Below are 13,388 nucleotides of genomic sequence, written 5' to 3'. Positions count from 1 at the left end.
CCGTAAGAGAAGATGACAAACAATAAACGGGATGAACACGAGCCGCGCAAGGCTCAATGTCTTTGGTGTTCCTTACATTACGTTTAAACTGTTCAGGCCGTTTGAGAAGTGCACACTGAAGCTCCAAAGAAACTGGTATAGGCATGATTATTCAAATGCAGAGATATGTAAACAGGCAAAACACAGCGCTGCCTTCGGCAACGCCTATTTAAGACAAGTGTCTTGCACAGTCGTTAGATCGGTTACTGCAGCTACAACGGCAAGTTATCAAGATTTAAGTGAGTTTGAACGTGGTGTTACAACCGGCACACGAGCGATGGGGCACAGCATCTCTGAGGTAGCTATGACGTGGGGATTTTCCAGTATGACCATTTCACGAGTGTACCGTGAATATCAGGTAACAGGTAAAACATCAAATCGCCGATATCACTACGGCCGGAAAGAGGTCTTGAAAAACAGTACCAACGAAGACAAGAGATTCGTTCAGCGTGACAGAAGTGCATCCGTTCTTCAAATTGCTGCAGATCTGAACCTCGCCTGGGCCCATCAACAACGACATTGGACTGTCGATGACTGGAAACATGTTGCCTGGTCGGATGAGTCTCGCTTCAAATTGTATAGAGCGGATGGACGTGTACGGATATGGAGACAACCTCATGAATCCATGGACCCTGCGCATCGGCAGCGGGCTCTTCAAGCTGGAGGTGACTTTGTAATGGTGTGGGGCATGTGGAGTTGGAGTGATGTGGGACGCCTGATACGTCTAGATACGTCTCTGACTGGTGACACGTACGTAAGCATCCTGTCTGATCGTCGGCATCCATTCATGTCCATTGTGCATTCCGACGAACTTGGGCAATTCCAGTGAGTGAATGCGACACCCCACACGCCCAGAATTGCTACAGAGTAGCTCCAGGAACATTCTTATTTGTTTAAACTCTTCTGCTGGCCACCAAATTCCCCATACATGAACATTATTGAGCATATCTGGGATGCCTTGCAAAGTGCTGTACAGAACAGATCTCCACCCCCTGTACTCTTACGGATTTATGGACAGTCCTGCAGGATTCATGGTGTCAATTCTCTCTACCACTTCTTCAGACATTAGTCTAGTCCATGCCACGTTGTGATGCGTCACTTCTGCGTGCTGGTTGGGACCCTACACGTTATTAGGCAGCTGTACCAGTTTCTTAGGCTCTTCAGTGTAAGACATACGACATTCACAAGGTATGCCATATATACCGGTCTTCGTAATCTCAGATCAACCTTGACCGTTCCAAGAACAGCACTGATTTTGTTGGTCAGGTAGAACACACTTTTCATTTCGTGTTCAGGATTCTGCTGATCTGTGCCGCAGGAGAATGCTGCAGTAGTCATGGACATAATACGGAACTCCAGCAGCCGCACGAGTTTGCAGGGTATGCACCTCGTGTGTGTCGACATAAAATGGAACACCAGGGGACCGAAACCGCAGCGAGAGATGGCATAATTGGGCGTGAAGGCATAGTAATCCCCTACAGTGGTGCGAGAATAGAGGGAACGTATCTCTTGAGGCGGACCGAATAAGGAACACCAGGCCAACACTGCGGGAGAGGCCACAGTGTGGGCGGAATATGTGGGAAGGGGGGGGGGGGGGCGGAGGGGGGTGTAGCACTCGTTGTGGACACGGACCGAAGAGGAAACACCGTATCCAGAGTGGATGGCAGACGGAAGTACAGGGAAAATCTGTTGAAGGCGTCCAGTTACGACGTCGAAAAATCGTGTTGGGAAGAAGCGGACCACCGGCGGAACACCCGGTCTGAATGCGATGACAAAGAATCGCTGGGAAAGTGTAAGAGGTTGCACCGTAAGGTTCTACAGGGAGAAAATGTGTCTAAAGATGAAACTACTCGACAAGCTGCGACAATGCAAAGGGAGTATCGTGGACTCACTCGTATTCCTTCCCTGATGTTATGGAGGGGATATGGTGCCTCTATTCGCCAAAATTCCATGGTTCAAAATGGTTCAAATGGCTCTGAGCACTATGGGACTTAACTTCTGAGGTCATTAGTCCCCTAGAACTTAGAACCACTTAAACTTAACTAACCCAAGGACATCACACACATCCATGCCCGAGGCAGGATTCGAACCTGCTACCGTAGCGGTCGCACGGTTCCAGACTGTAGCGCTTAGAACCGCTCGGCCACTCCGGCCGGCAAATTCCATGGCACATCACGTCAAGGGTGGCTGGCAGGGTCAAGCATCGTGGCAGTATCACTCCGATAAGGGAAAGGATCCATGATATGAAACACAGATTTTGCGTCATCTCTATTGAGCTGCTTCGTCTACATCTGTACTTACTTGCAGCCAATTTAGCACAAAGGGATTGGGACAGAACAGAAGGTGTGTCATGGTTGCAAGCAGCGTGCATCAAGCACAGCGCTGCATCGCCTTAACTTAGCAGTCACTCCCAGAGACCTACTGGTGGCCAACTTTGTCAGCTCCGTGAAGCGGGTAGTCAACACACTGCCTTCGAGTGTGACAGAAGAGATTCGGAGAAAGACATGTAGGAGACTAACCAGGGCCAAGTCACACGAACATGTCCAGAGAGGAGAGGTTGTGGTTATATATACACAGATCTCGACGGCCCAGTTAACCTCTTCAGCGTAGGTGCACAGATATGCTTGAACTCTTGTGGGAAACAGCAAATGCTGCAAATAAAGAGATTTTATGGGAGGAGACACTACGTCAGTATTGTGAGAATAAATTGGAAGTTTGCGTCTGGTAGAGACCGTGTTCAGACGGCTGAAACGGTTAACGCAACCACTAATGAGAAGTGGTAAATCCTGGTAAATCTTAGTCCAGCACAAATTTTCAACTTTTCCTATTGACTTATTTCAATGACCACTAGCAGCAGTTATCTTTCCTTTGATTCAAATCCATGTAAGACAGCAGGGTTAAAAAATGGTGGCTGTAGAAATCAATGCTTTTTTGTGAAGCTCTTTCTCTTGAATAAATAATCCAGTTTTTCTGAAATTGGAATCATTTATTTGTCAGTACATGTACATCACATCACCGATTTCAATCCCATTCGGATAATTCCTTTACAGCGCAGTAATTTTTTTTTGTCTTAGAGTGGGTACAACGTGTTACGTAATTTGATTATTATTTATTGCATTGCAGTTTATATTATTTAAATTCATACAAATTTCCGAAGCTTAGGTCAATTTAGTAAAGTATCACACTTCTAAATTCTGAAAATACTATCCCTATAAGCTGAGTTCCCCAGGAAACGATTTAATAACTCATTAGTGAACGGAAATATGTCGTGTAAACTAGTTTCTTCATTTTTTAATCATCAATAGCAATAATCATACCTGCGTCAAACGTGGTTTAACGAAAGTGCTTCATTAACTGTAGGCAATGAGTTTTCCAGTTGAGGGTGTGAGCTGTCTGAAGTCCTAAAAGCTTAACACTTTCTACTTTTGTGTTTCATTGTTTAATACGACCGTTTTTAGAGTTCCGTACCTCAATCGGTAAAAACGGAACCCTTATACGGGATCACTTTGTTGCCCGTCTGCCTTTCCCGCCGTCTGTCTGTTCGACTGCCAAGAACCCTTACTCTCAGGAACTGGTACAGGTATGAAGATGAAGTTTATGTCAGATAGGAAGGTGTACGATTTGATGGCTGTTTGAAAAATTTAAGCTTTTAAGTTAATGAAATCGAAAGACAGTCTACTAATGTTATATATTTCGATACTCTCAAAACCAATCATCAAAACCTAAAGGATACGTCCCGTTGACATATAATTATGAAATAAGTAAAGAAAAAAGTCCGAAAATTGTGAACTTGTAATTATATCACACAAGTTGAATATTCTTTGGCCGTTTGCTGTCCGTCTGTTCCTCTGATAAAATCTGCGTTGTGTTACGTCACTGGCCTATGGTCTAGACCATGATGAAAGAACAAGATGCTTTTCACAGTAAAAATGCCTTTTACCCTTGTCTTGAGTCCAACATACCTAGGTATAATTGCTGTAACGCAGCAAAACCGTTTCCCTAAATGTTCAAAGATTATGTATTGTAAATCTATTACGTAATATGTCATCCCAGTGGGTAGCTTGGAGCCAGTGTGGCTCAGATATCCTCCAGAATTAGATATGTAGTGCGCGTAATGCAATGGGTTAATACCGTTTGGCTGAAAACTGCCAGTAAATACTTCTTTATTTGCAATTTTATATCTGGTACAAATTAAAGTCTCTCACCGAATTTTTGTGTCTGCATGTGAAGCCTAACCTTAGCAACTGCTGTAGGTATTTTGATACTGTTTTCACTAATAGATAAATTACTCGAGCTATAATTAACATCAGAAAATGTTTTGCTCTTTAAAAGAATCTAGCAGTAAGAGAATTTCAGGTATGGGCTGTAACGCAAACATTAAATAGATAAAATAGTGTTACACTTATTGAATGAAATTTCCGAAAACTTTTTCGGAAAAGAGCTATCAATTTCACATTTGTACTTATAAAAAAATGTAAGGATGTAGAGGCCTATCTCACTAGGGGTAAGATAGATACTGCCTACAGGAAAATTAGAGAGACCTTTGGAGATAAGAGAACGACTTGTATGAATATCAAGAGCTCAGATGGAAACCCAGTTCTAAGCAAAGAAGGGAAAGCAGAAAGATGGAAGGAGTATATAGAGGGTCTATACAAGGGTGATGTACTTGAGGACAATATTGAGGAAATGGAAGAGGATGTAGATGAAGATGAAATGGGAGATATGATACTGCGTGAAGAGTTTGACAGAGCACTGAAAGACCTGAGTCGAAACAAGGCCCCCGGAGTAGACAACATTCCACTGGAACTACTGACGGTCTTGGGAGAGCCAGTCCTGACAAAACTCTACCATCTGGTGAGCAAGATGTATGAAACAGGCGAAATACCCTCAGACTTCAAGAAGAATATAATAATTCCAATCCCAAAGAAAGCAGGTTTTGACAGATGTGAAAATTACCGAACTATCAGTCTAATAAGTCACAGCTGCAAAATACTAACACGAATTCTTTACAGACGAATGGAAAAACTAGTAGAAGCCGACCTCGGGGAAGATCAGTTTGGATTCCGTAGAAACACTGGAACACGTGAGGCAATACTCACCTTACGACTAATCTTCGAAGAAAGATTAAGGAAAGGCAAACCTTGTAAGTAGGCTGTTTATGTTTTCTCTATGTAAGTAGGCTGTTTATGTTTTCTTATTGGCAACGTTACGTAGCGCTCAATATGAAAATCACTGGCTGTGCTGTCTGCAGTCTGTGACTGCTTTGCATTGTTGTAATACTCGCCATTGTAGTGTTAGGCAGCTGGCTGTGAACAGCGCGTAGCGTTGCGCAGTTGGAGGTGAGCCGCCAGCAGTGGTGGATGTGGGGAGAGAGATGGCGGAGATTTGTAATTTCCATTTCACTGCACACGTTTCTGTTGGTCATAGTATATGGACAATATGTGAGAAGTAGGGACTGATAGTGTTTGCACGTGTGTTGGTAATTCAGCAAGGGACTGGATAACAGCATTGCTGGTTCTAAGGACAATTAAAAGAAAAACTTTCTGAGTGCACAAGTGGTGGTTTATGGACTTGCTATATTCTCTGCAAGAATCTTCGATGGTGATTGTGCACCTGCACAGTCGCAACGGATAGCTGCTGGCCGTCTATACCAGGACTACAGTGGGTCTGCACCTCTGATGGCCCACCAATACCATTATCTCTACAAGGACTAGAGTGGGTCTGCATCTATGATGACCTACCAACGCCATTATTTCTACAAGGACTGCAGTGGGTCTGCAACTCTGGTGGCCCACCAATACCGTAATCTCTACCAGGACTGCAGTGGGTCTGCTCTGTGATGACCTACCTACCAATATTCATCAAAACTTCGACTGACTCTGCAGTGGGTTTGCTCTGTTGTGGCCCATTACCTGTCAGCATGTCAAGAGTCAGCACTGTCTTTCCGTTGGAAGGACAACACTACTTCTTCAAGACTGCATGGAAATCCACTACTTCCATGTGCATTTTCTTCTACTGCTCAGACTTTGAGAAAAACACTATTTTACCGTAATGAATGATCAGGACTGTCTTTATGGACTGTGAGAAAATTTGAGCTTTTGACCAACATAATATCAATAAGTGTGTGCATTTGATTTCTTTGTTATTGTAATTATGAAAAATTTTATCAAATTATTATTGGCCACTGCCCAAAAAAAAAATTTGTAAAATTTTTGTGGGGAGCATGGGGGCTATGTAAGTAGGCTGTTTATGTTTTCTCTATGTAAGTAGGCTGTTTATGTTTTCTTATTGGCAACGTTACGTAGCGCTCAATATGAAAATCACTGGCTGTGCTGTCTGCAGTCTGTGACTGCTTTGCATTGTTGTAATACTCGCCATTGTAGTGTTAGGCAGCTGGCTGTGAACAGCGCGTAGCGTTGCGCAGTTGAGGTGTAGCGTTGCGCAGTTGAGGTGAGCCGCCAGCAGTGGTGGATGTGGGGAGAGAGATGGCGGAGATTTGTAATTTGTCATGAACTGCTATATTTATATATGATGATATCAAGGTAAATACATTGTTTGTTCTCTATTAATATCTTTCATTTGCTAACTACCCCTATCAGTAGTTAGTGCCTTCAGTAGTTTGAATCTTTTATTTAGCTGGCAGTAGTGGCGCTCGCTGTATTGCAGTAGCTTGAGCAGCGAAGATTTTTGTGAGGTAAGTGATTTGTGAAAGGTATAGTTTAATGTTAATCAGGGCCATTCTTTTGCAGGGATCTTTGATAGTCAGATTGCGTTGCGCTAAAAATATTGTGTGTCAGGTTAAGCACAGTCTTGTATATAGTTCAAAGGGGACGTTTCAACCTACGTTTCTAGCATTTGTAGACTTAGAGAAAGCTTTTGACAATGTTGACTGGAATACTCTCTTTCAAATTCTAAAGGTGGCAGGGGTAAAATACAGGGAGCGAAAGGCTATTTACAATTTGTACAGAAACCAGATGGCAGGGACATGAAAGGGAAGCAGTGGTTGGGAAGGGAGTAAGACAGGGTTGTAGCCTCTCACCGATGTTGTTCAATCTGTATATTGAGCAAGCAGTGAAGGACACAAAAGAAAAATTTGGAGTAGGTATTAAAATTCATGGAGAAGAAATAAAAACTTTGAGGTTCGCCGATGACATTGTAATTCTGTCAGAAACAGCAAAGGATTTGGAAGAGCAGTTGAATGGAATGGACAGTGTCTTGAAAGGAGGATATAAGATGAACATCAACAAAAGCAAAACAAGGATAATGGAATGTAATCTAATTAAGTCGGGTGATGCTGAGGGAATTAGATTAGGAAATGAGACACTTAAAGTAGTAAAGGAGTTTTGCTATTTGGGGAGCAAAATAACTGATGATGGTCGAAATAGAGAGGATATAAAATGTAGACTGGCAATGGCAAGGAAAGCGTTTCTGAAGAAGAGAAATTTGTTAACATCGAGTATAGATTTAAGTGTCAGGAAGTCATTTCTGAAAGTATTTGTATGGAGTGTAGCCATGTATGGAAGTGAAACATGGACAATAAATAGTTTGGACAAGAAGAGAATAGAAGCTTTCGAAATGTGGTGCTACAGAAGAATGCTGAAGATTAGATGGGTAGATCACATAACTAATGAGGAAGTATTGAATAGGATTGGGGAGAAGAGAAGTTTGTGGCACAACTTGACCAGAAGAAGGGATCGGTTGGTAGGACATGTTCTGAGGCATCAAGGGATCACCAATTTAGTATTGGAGGGCAGCGTGGAGGGTAAAAATCGTAGAGGGAGACCAAGAGATGAATACACTAAGCAGATTCAGAAGGATGTAGGTTGCAGTAGGTACCGGGAGATCAAGAAGCTTGCACAGGGCAAAGTAGCATGGAGAGCTGCATCAAACCAGTCTCAGGGCTGAAGACCACAACAACAACTTATAAAAACAGTGTAGATCGCGCAAATCACGTTTATTGGTGACCGGTATCAATCCAACAGCGGGCTGTTTTCAGACTATACGCCAAAGCTGTTATGTGGGGGCGAATCCAAGGAACAGGAACTGCAGAAGTCTCCAGATGCTGTCAGAAATATATTGTTACAGCACCCCGTGGATCAGTCTCCACACAAGTGCTTTGGTGTACGGTCTGAATATGGTCCGCCATTGGACTGAAACCGGGCACGAATAAATGTGATTTGTGCGATCTAGACTGTTTTTCTAAGTACTGATATTGAAAGAGTCACCAAGGATAGTAGTAGTAGGGAGAGAAAGAGAGAGAGAGAGGGAGAGAGAGAGAGAGAGAGAGAGAGAGAGAGAGAGAGAGAGTGTAGTACTTCGGGTCTGATATCAAGAAAAGATAGAGTTAATCGGTTTGCACACTCTATCAAAATTTTAATGTATACGTCCTTAGACATACAGTTTTCCCAAGAACGAAGAAGAGCTACTTTATTCACAAATAAGGAAACTATATAGCCAATGACAGGTACAAAACACTTTAAAAATTGCAGTCATCTGCCTCATAGTCAGGGGAATGGATGGTAAATGGGCCAAGGTAGTTATTCGTTGGATTCCACGAAACGGGAAATGACAGTCGCGAAGAGCTAATGAATAGTGGGTAGATGACGTTAGAAAAAATGCAGGAACATCGTAGATTCGTGTAGCAGGAGGTATCCTGTATGAATAAGACATGAAGCCTAAGGGATGTTCTGAGAGTTCAGCAATAAAAGAAAAGAACTTTCAGGATAGAAAAAACCCTTCCTCCACTCTACACGAAGGTCTACGAGCTACTTGCCAAACCTTCTAGTCCAAAACGAACGCCGGCCGAAGTGGCCGTGCGGTTAAAGGCGCTGCAGTCTGGAACCGCAAGACCGCTACGGTCGCAGGTTCGAATCCTGCCTCAGGCATGGATGTTTGTGATGTCCTTAGGTTAGTTAGGTTTAACTAGTTCTAAGTTCTAGGGGACTAATGACCTCAGCAGTTGAGTCCCATAGTGCTCAGAGCCATTTTGAACCAAAATGAACTCTTAAGATACGTCTTAAGCTCAGTCGTTTGATGCATCAGCACTGTGGATGCAAGCTAAATATTTTCAACTAGTAATGGTCATTCCAACTGACTCTGTCTTCTCTTATGCTAAGTGCACGGTTTTGCTTCACAATACATCCGGACAGAACTGCTCATTAGTATCCTAATATTCATAAAGGCTTGGAAACACTGTCACACTTTCTACAACCTAGTATCTCATGCCCAGGTACTGGGTGGTTAAAATTAAAGTGCAAATACTCACAGCGGTTCAATGTAGGCTGTAATTACTATGTGGCAGCAAAACTTGCTAGAGATTCTAATTTGTCAATTATGAACAAATTTGTACTTGAAAAAAAAAACTTCAAATTTCGGCCACCAGATGCAAATCTGACGCCGTGATTGCAAGAAAGACGTATGGAATTGTTCCCATATGTAATGGATTAAGCACAGCACTAGGACAGAAAAGGACAAACAAGTGAGAAATGCATTAAGTTGAATTTATTATGATTTTATTATTAACCACAACTTCCATAGTTTGTTCAACATGAGCACCAGAAACAACGACGAGAGGCTGTATAGCGCTAGATTAGCACCTGGTGGCCAAGTTGGAACTTTTTCTACACAGTGGTAATTGGTTCCACATTAAGGCATTACTATATCTACCAAGTTTCGCTACTAAGCGATAATTACGGCCCACAGTGGACTTCTGTCAGTAGAAGTATTTCAATTATAACTGCTCGGTACTCCCTAGTTGCTGACACTTGTATCTGATACCCCACAGTTTATAAATAAAACAGTATCCTGAATTAAAATCTAAAATGCACAATTTATTGCCATGCAAGTCTATCCATACTGGATTAAGAGGAATTTGTTACATTTTTTAAGATGTCGTCTCCTATAATACTAAATCTAGGTAAAAATTAAATTTTATGAATAAATAGTTTTTACAATAACAGGTGACAATTAACGCTTTCAGAGAGTTTTATATCAATTTGAAACACTGTGAGGAGAAATTAAAGATAGCTTAAAGGTGTTCATAACAATGTGTATTGACATCTGATTTAATTATTTCACTTAATCATAAAGAAAGAAAATCTTAATAATGATGACAGTTAAGGGGAGATGGTGGCAGAAATAATGAAAAATTTACAAATTATTTTTATCTGCTTATTTGATAGTAAATATAATAGAGATTACTATGCCAAATTTTATCCTTGAAATTCGAACTACAAATGGCATAAAAAAATTAAAACCCTAAGCAGTGTAATGCGCCAAGCCCGCTTTTCAATGTACCAAATGGAGGAAAAATTTTATTGCAGAACTTGGCCTGTGAACCTAGAAAATATAGCTTTAGAAGGCTGTGATTTTTTGTATACATAACAGCAGTGTTGTAGAGAAGGCTGTGGAACTATTTTCTGGTTAAATGTAAAGAAGGCTGTGGAGCCATTTTCTGGTTCAATCAGAGTGGTACAGAAGGCTGTGGAGTGTTGTAAACAAGTTTTGTGCTGTTCAGTGGAATTCGAGTGATGCTTGACTTATTGTGCCAGTCTTTGTGCAAGGTTGAATCTGTTGATCCCTTTTTACAATGCCTAGGCCTGGTAAAGTATTTAAAAAATGTAACAAGCCCATATTTGCAATATAAAGCGAAAAACTGACATTGAGGTTAGGGTCGGGCCTGCAGGTGCAAACATTAGCTTGTTTCCAAGTGCATCTAAAATAAAACTTGGGACAGGGATTGTGTCAGAAAAAACAAATCATGACAGAAATAAAGGTTTCAGATTTGTGGATCTGTAAATGGTGGCAGAAGCATGTTGATGGAATGAGAGAAGGTTTGGTTGGCAGATTGTACATTTTGTGTCAAAACTGTTATTCTGACAGACCATTCAAGACATCAAAGGTCAGAAATAGAATCTACGAAGCCAATGTGAGATTTGCTTATGGACTAAGATGTATAGGGATTGGAAGAGATGGTGGAAACCTTTTATGTGGTATTATGAACATGTCTGGTCCTACCCTAAAATTTTCTGGGGTGAATACTGCTCTCCTCAATGCAGTTGCAGAAATAAGTGAAGAGAGCATGAAAATGGCAGTCCTGGGGGCAATTCAATAAAATTGTGAAGCAACTAATAGTAACGATATAGCAGTTTCCTATGACAGTTCCTGGATGGGGGCATACTTCACTGCATGGAGGTTGCAACGATCATTAGTGTCGACAATGGAAAAGTATTAGACTTAGAGGTGATGTCTAAATATTGTTCTGCATGTTCCTTGCACAAGAAATATATTGATGCTGGTAAAGAAACAGAATTGCAAGAAGCCCATAAAGTTGTTTGTAGCAGAAATTATGCAGGCTCCAGTGGTGGGATGTAAGCTACAGGTATGAAATTCATTTTCCATAGATGTTTGCAAAAGTATGGAGTAAGATACATACAGTGTTTAGGAGATGGAGACTCTAGTGCTTTCAAGAATGTAGTTGAAAGTCAGCCCTATGGAACAGATTGCACTATTGAGAAACTGGAGTGCTTAGACCATATTCAGAAGAGGATGGGTGGACGACTCTGAAGACTTGTTGCAGACAATAAAGGCAAGCTACTAGAGGATGGGAAGCCACTAGGAGGTAAAAAAAGACTAACAAAGAAGAGAACTGACAGCCTACAAGTCTATTATGGTGCTGCAATTAGAAGTAACCTCACAAGCTTGGACAGTATGAGAAAGTAGTATGGGGCCATTTGGTTTGATTACTTGTCGACAGACACTACACCTCAACATGGCCTCTGTTCTAATGAATGTTGCAAATTTTTGAAAAGTAAGGGAAGTGGGAAAGCTTATACCCATAAAAATAACCTTCCTTATGAGGTTTCAATGGCCATTAAACCAACTTTTAGAACACTGGCTTCACCAGAACTACTAGAAAAATGTCTGCATGGCAAAACACAGAACCCAAATGAAAGATTCAATGCTCTTATTTGGAAAATATGTCCAAAGACTGTGTTTGTTTCCAATTTGGTGGTGAAGATTTCTGCTTTGGAAGCTGCAGCAGTGTTTAATGACGGGAATGTGGCAAGACTTCACATCCTCAGCAAGTTGGGCTTTACACCTGGAGTCTTCACTGAGCAGATACTGCAGATCATCGATAAGCAAAGAATCGCTAAGGCGGAGACTTCAGTCCAGAACATACATAAAATTGGTAGGCAAAGGAGGAGAGAAGCTAAAAGAGGTGTAGAGGATGATGAGGAAGAAATGGAATATGGAAATGGGCAGTTTTAGCTAAGGTATGATAGATTTTTTTTTTTTTACATTTCATCCAAACTTAAAAATGATTTTTCTGCAATTTAAGGTTTTCTGCTTTCAGGAACACATATATCAGAAACTACTGCAAGGATTGCAGTGAAATTTGGCACACCTATTCTTTTACTTTGAAGCAATATTTAAGTGGAACAAAATTATAATCGAGATATTATACACAGTTTTGTGGTTGATAATATATTGAAAAGTTTGCTTGTAAAAAATGTTCGAATCCAAAATATCACAGAAAATAATAGCATTAATTCACCAAAAAGTTACTGCACTTAATTGTACACCTACTAGTGTAGATTATTTTACCATTAAAAAGTTTGTCAAATTTGCCTCGAAATTATGAAAAAGTGTACCTTAAAATAATAATGCAATAAAAAATTCAAAAGTATCTAACCGCATTAGATTGTTATTAAAAATTCTGAATTTTAAAAAAAAATCATGTTAGATCTCTATACACAAGTGTGCAAAATTTCAGTGAGATTGAACAAAAAATGGCAAAGATATGGATTTACAAAAATATCAGTGAAAGACTGCCACCGTCACCCCTATAGTTGTATGACAAAGCAAATCTGAAGAATGATGAATGTTAAGGCATTCTATAGGTGCATCACGGTGATATTCACCATCATCGGCAGGGCAGCTGAAATGTGTGGTGTGCGAACAGCTGAATGTGGCGGGCGGAGTAGGGAGTAGGTTTCCAAGATCCGGCCCGCGGGTGAAATACGGCGCTGCCGGAAGAGAAGAGACGCGAGCCGGTGGCGGCGCTAGCCTGTATAATTCCACGTATAACTCGGGCCGGCCTGCCGGCAGCCGGCGGCCGGCTCGCATATACGAATCTCGCGATCCGAACGCAATTTGATTTCCTGTGTAACCCCTGGGGTGTTGGCCGCGCAAGTGGCCGGCCGGCGGCCGCTAGTTGGCTGGGATTGCTCTGATATAGCGGCGGGGCAGGCAGGGCCGGCCTAGGAAAACTCAATACCCAGCCGAGTGGAAACCTTGTTAAGGGCTGGCGGCGGCGGCGGCGTTGGAGGCGGCGAGGGGGCGGCGGG

This window comes from Schistocerca serialis, chromosome 1, assembly GCF_023864345.2.
Source record: "Schistocerca serialis cubense isolate TAMUIC-IGC-003099 chromosome 1, iqSchSeri2.2, whole genome shotgun sequence".
NCBI lineage: Eukaryota > Metazoa > Arthropoda > Insecta > Orthoptera > Acrididae > Schistocerca > Schistocerca serialis.
The sequence above is the reverse complement of the archived record's forward strand: the minus strand, read 5'-3'. Positions refer to the sequence as shown.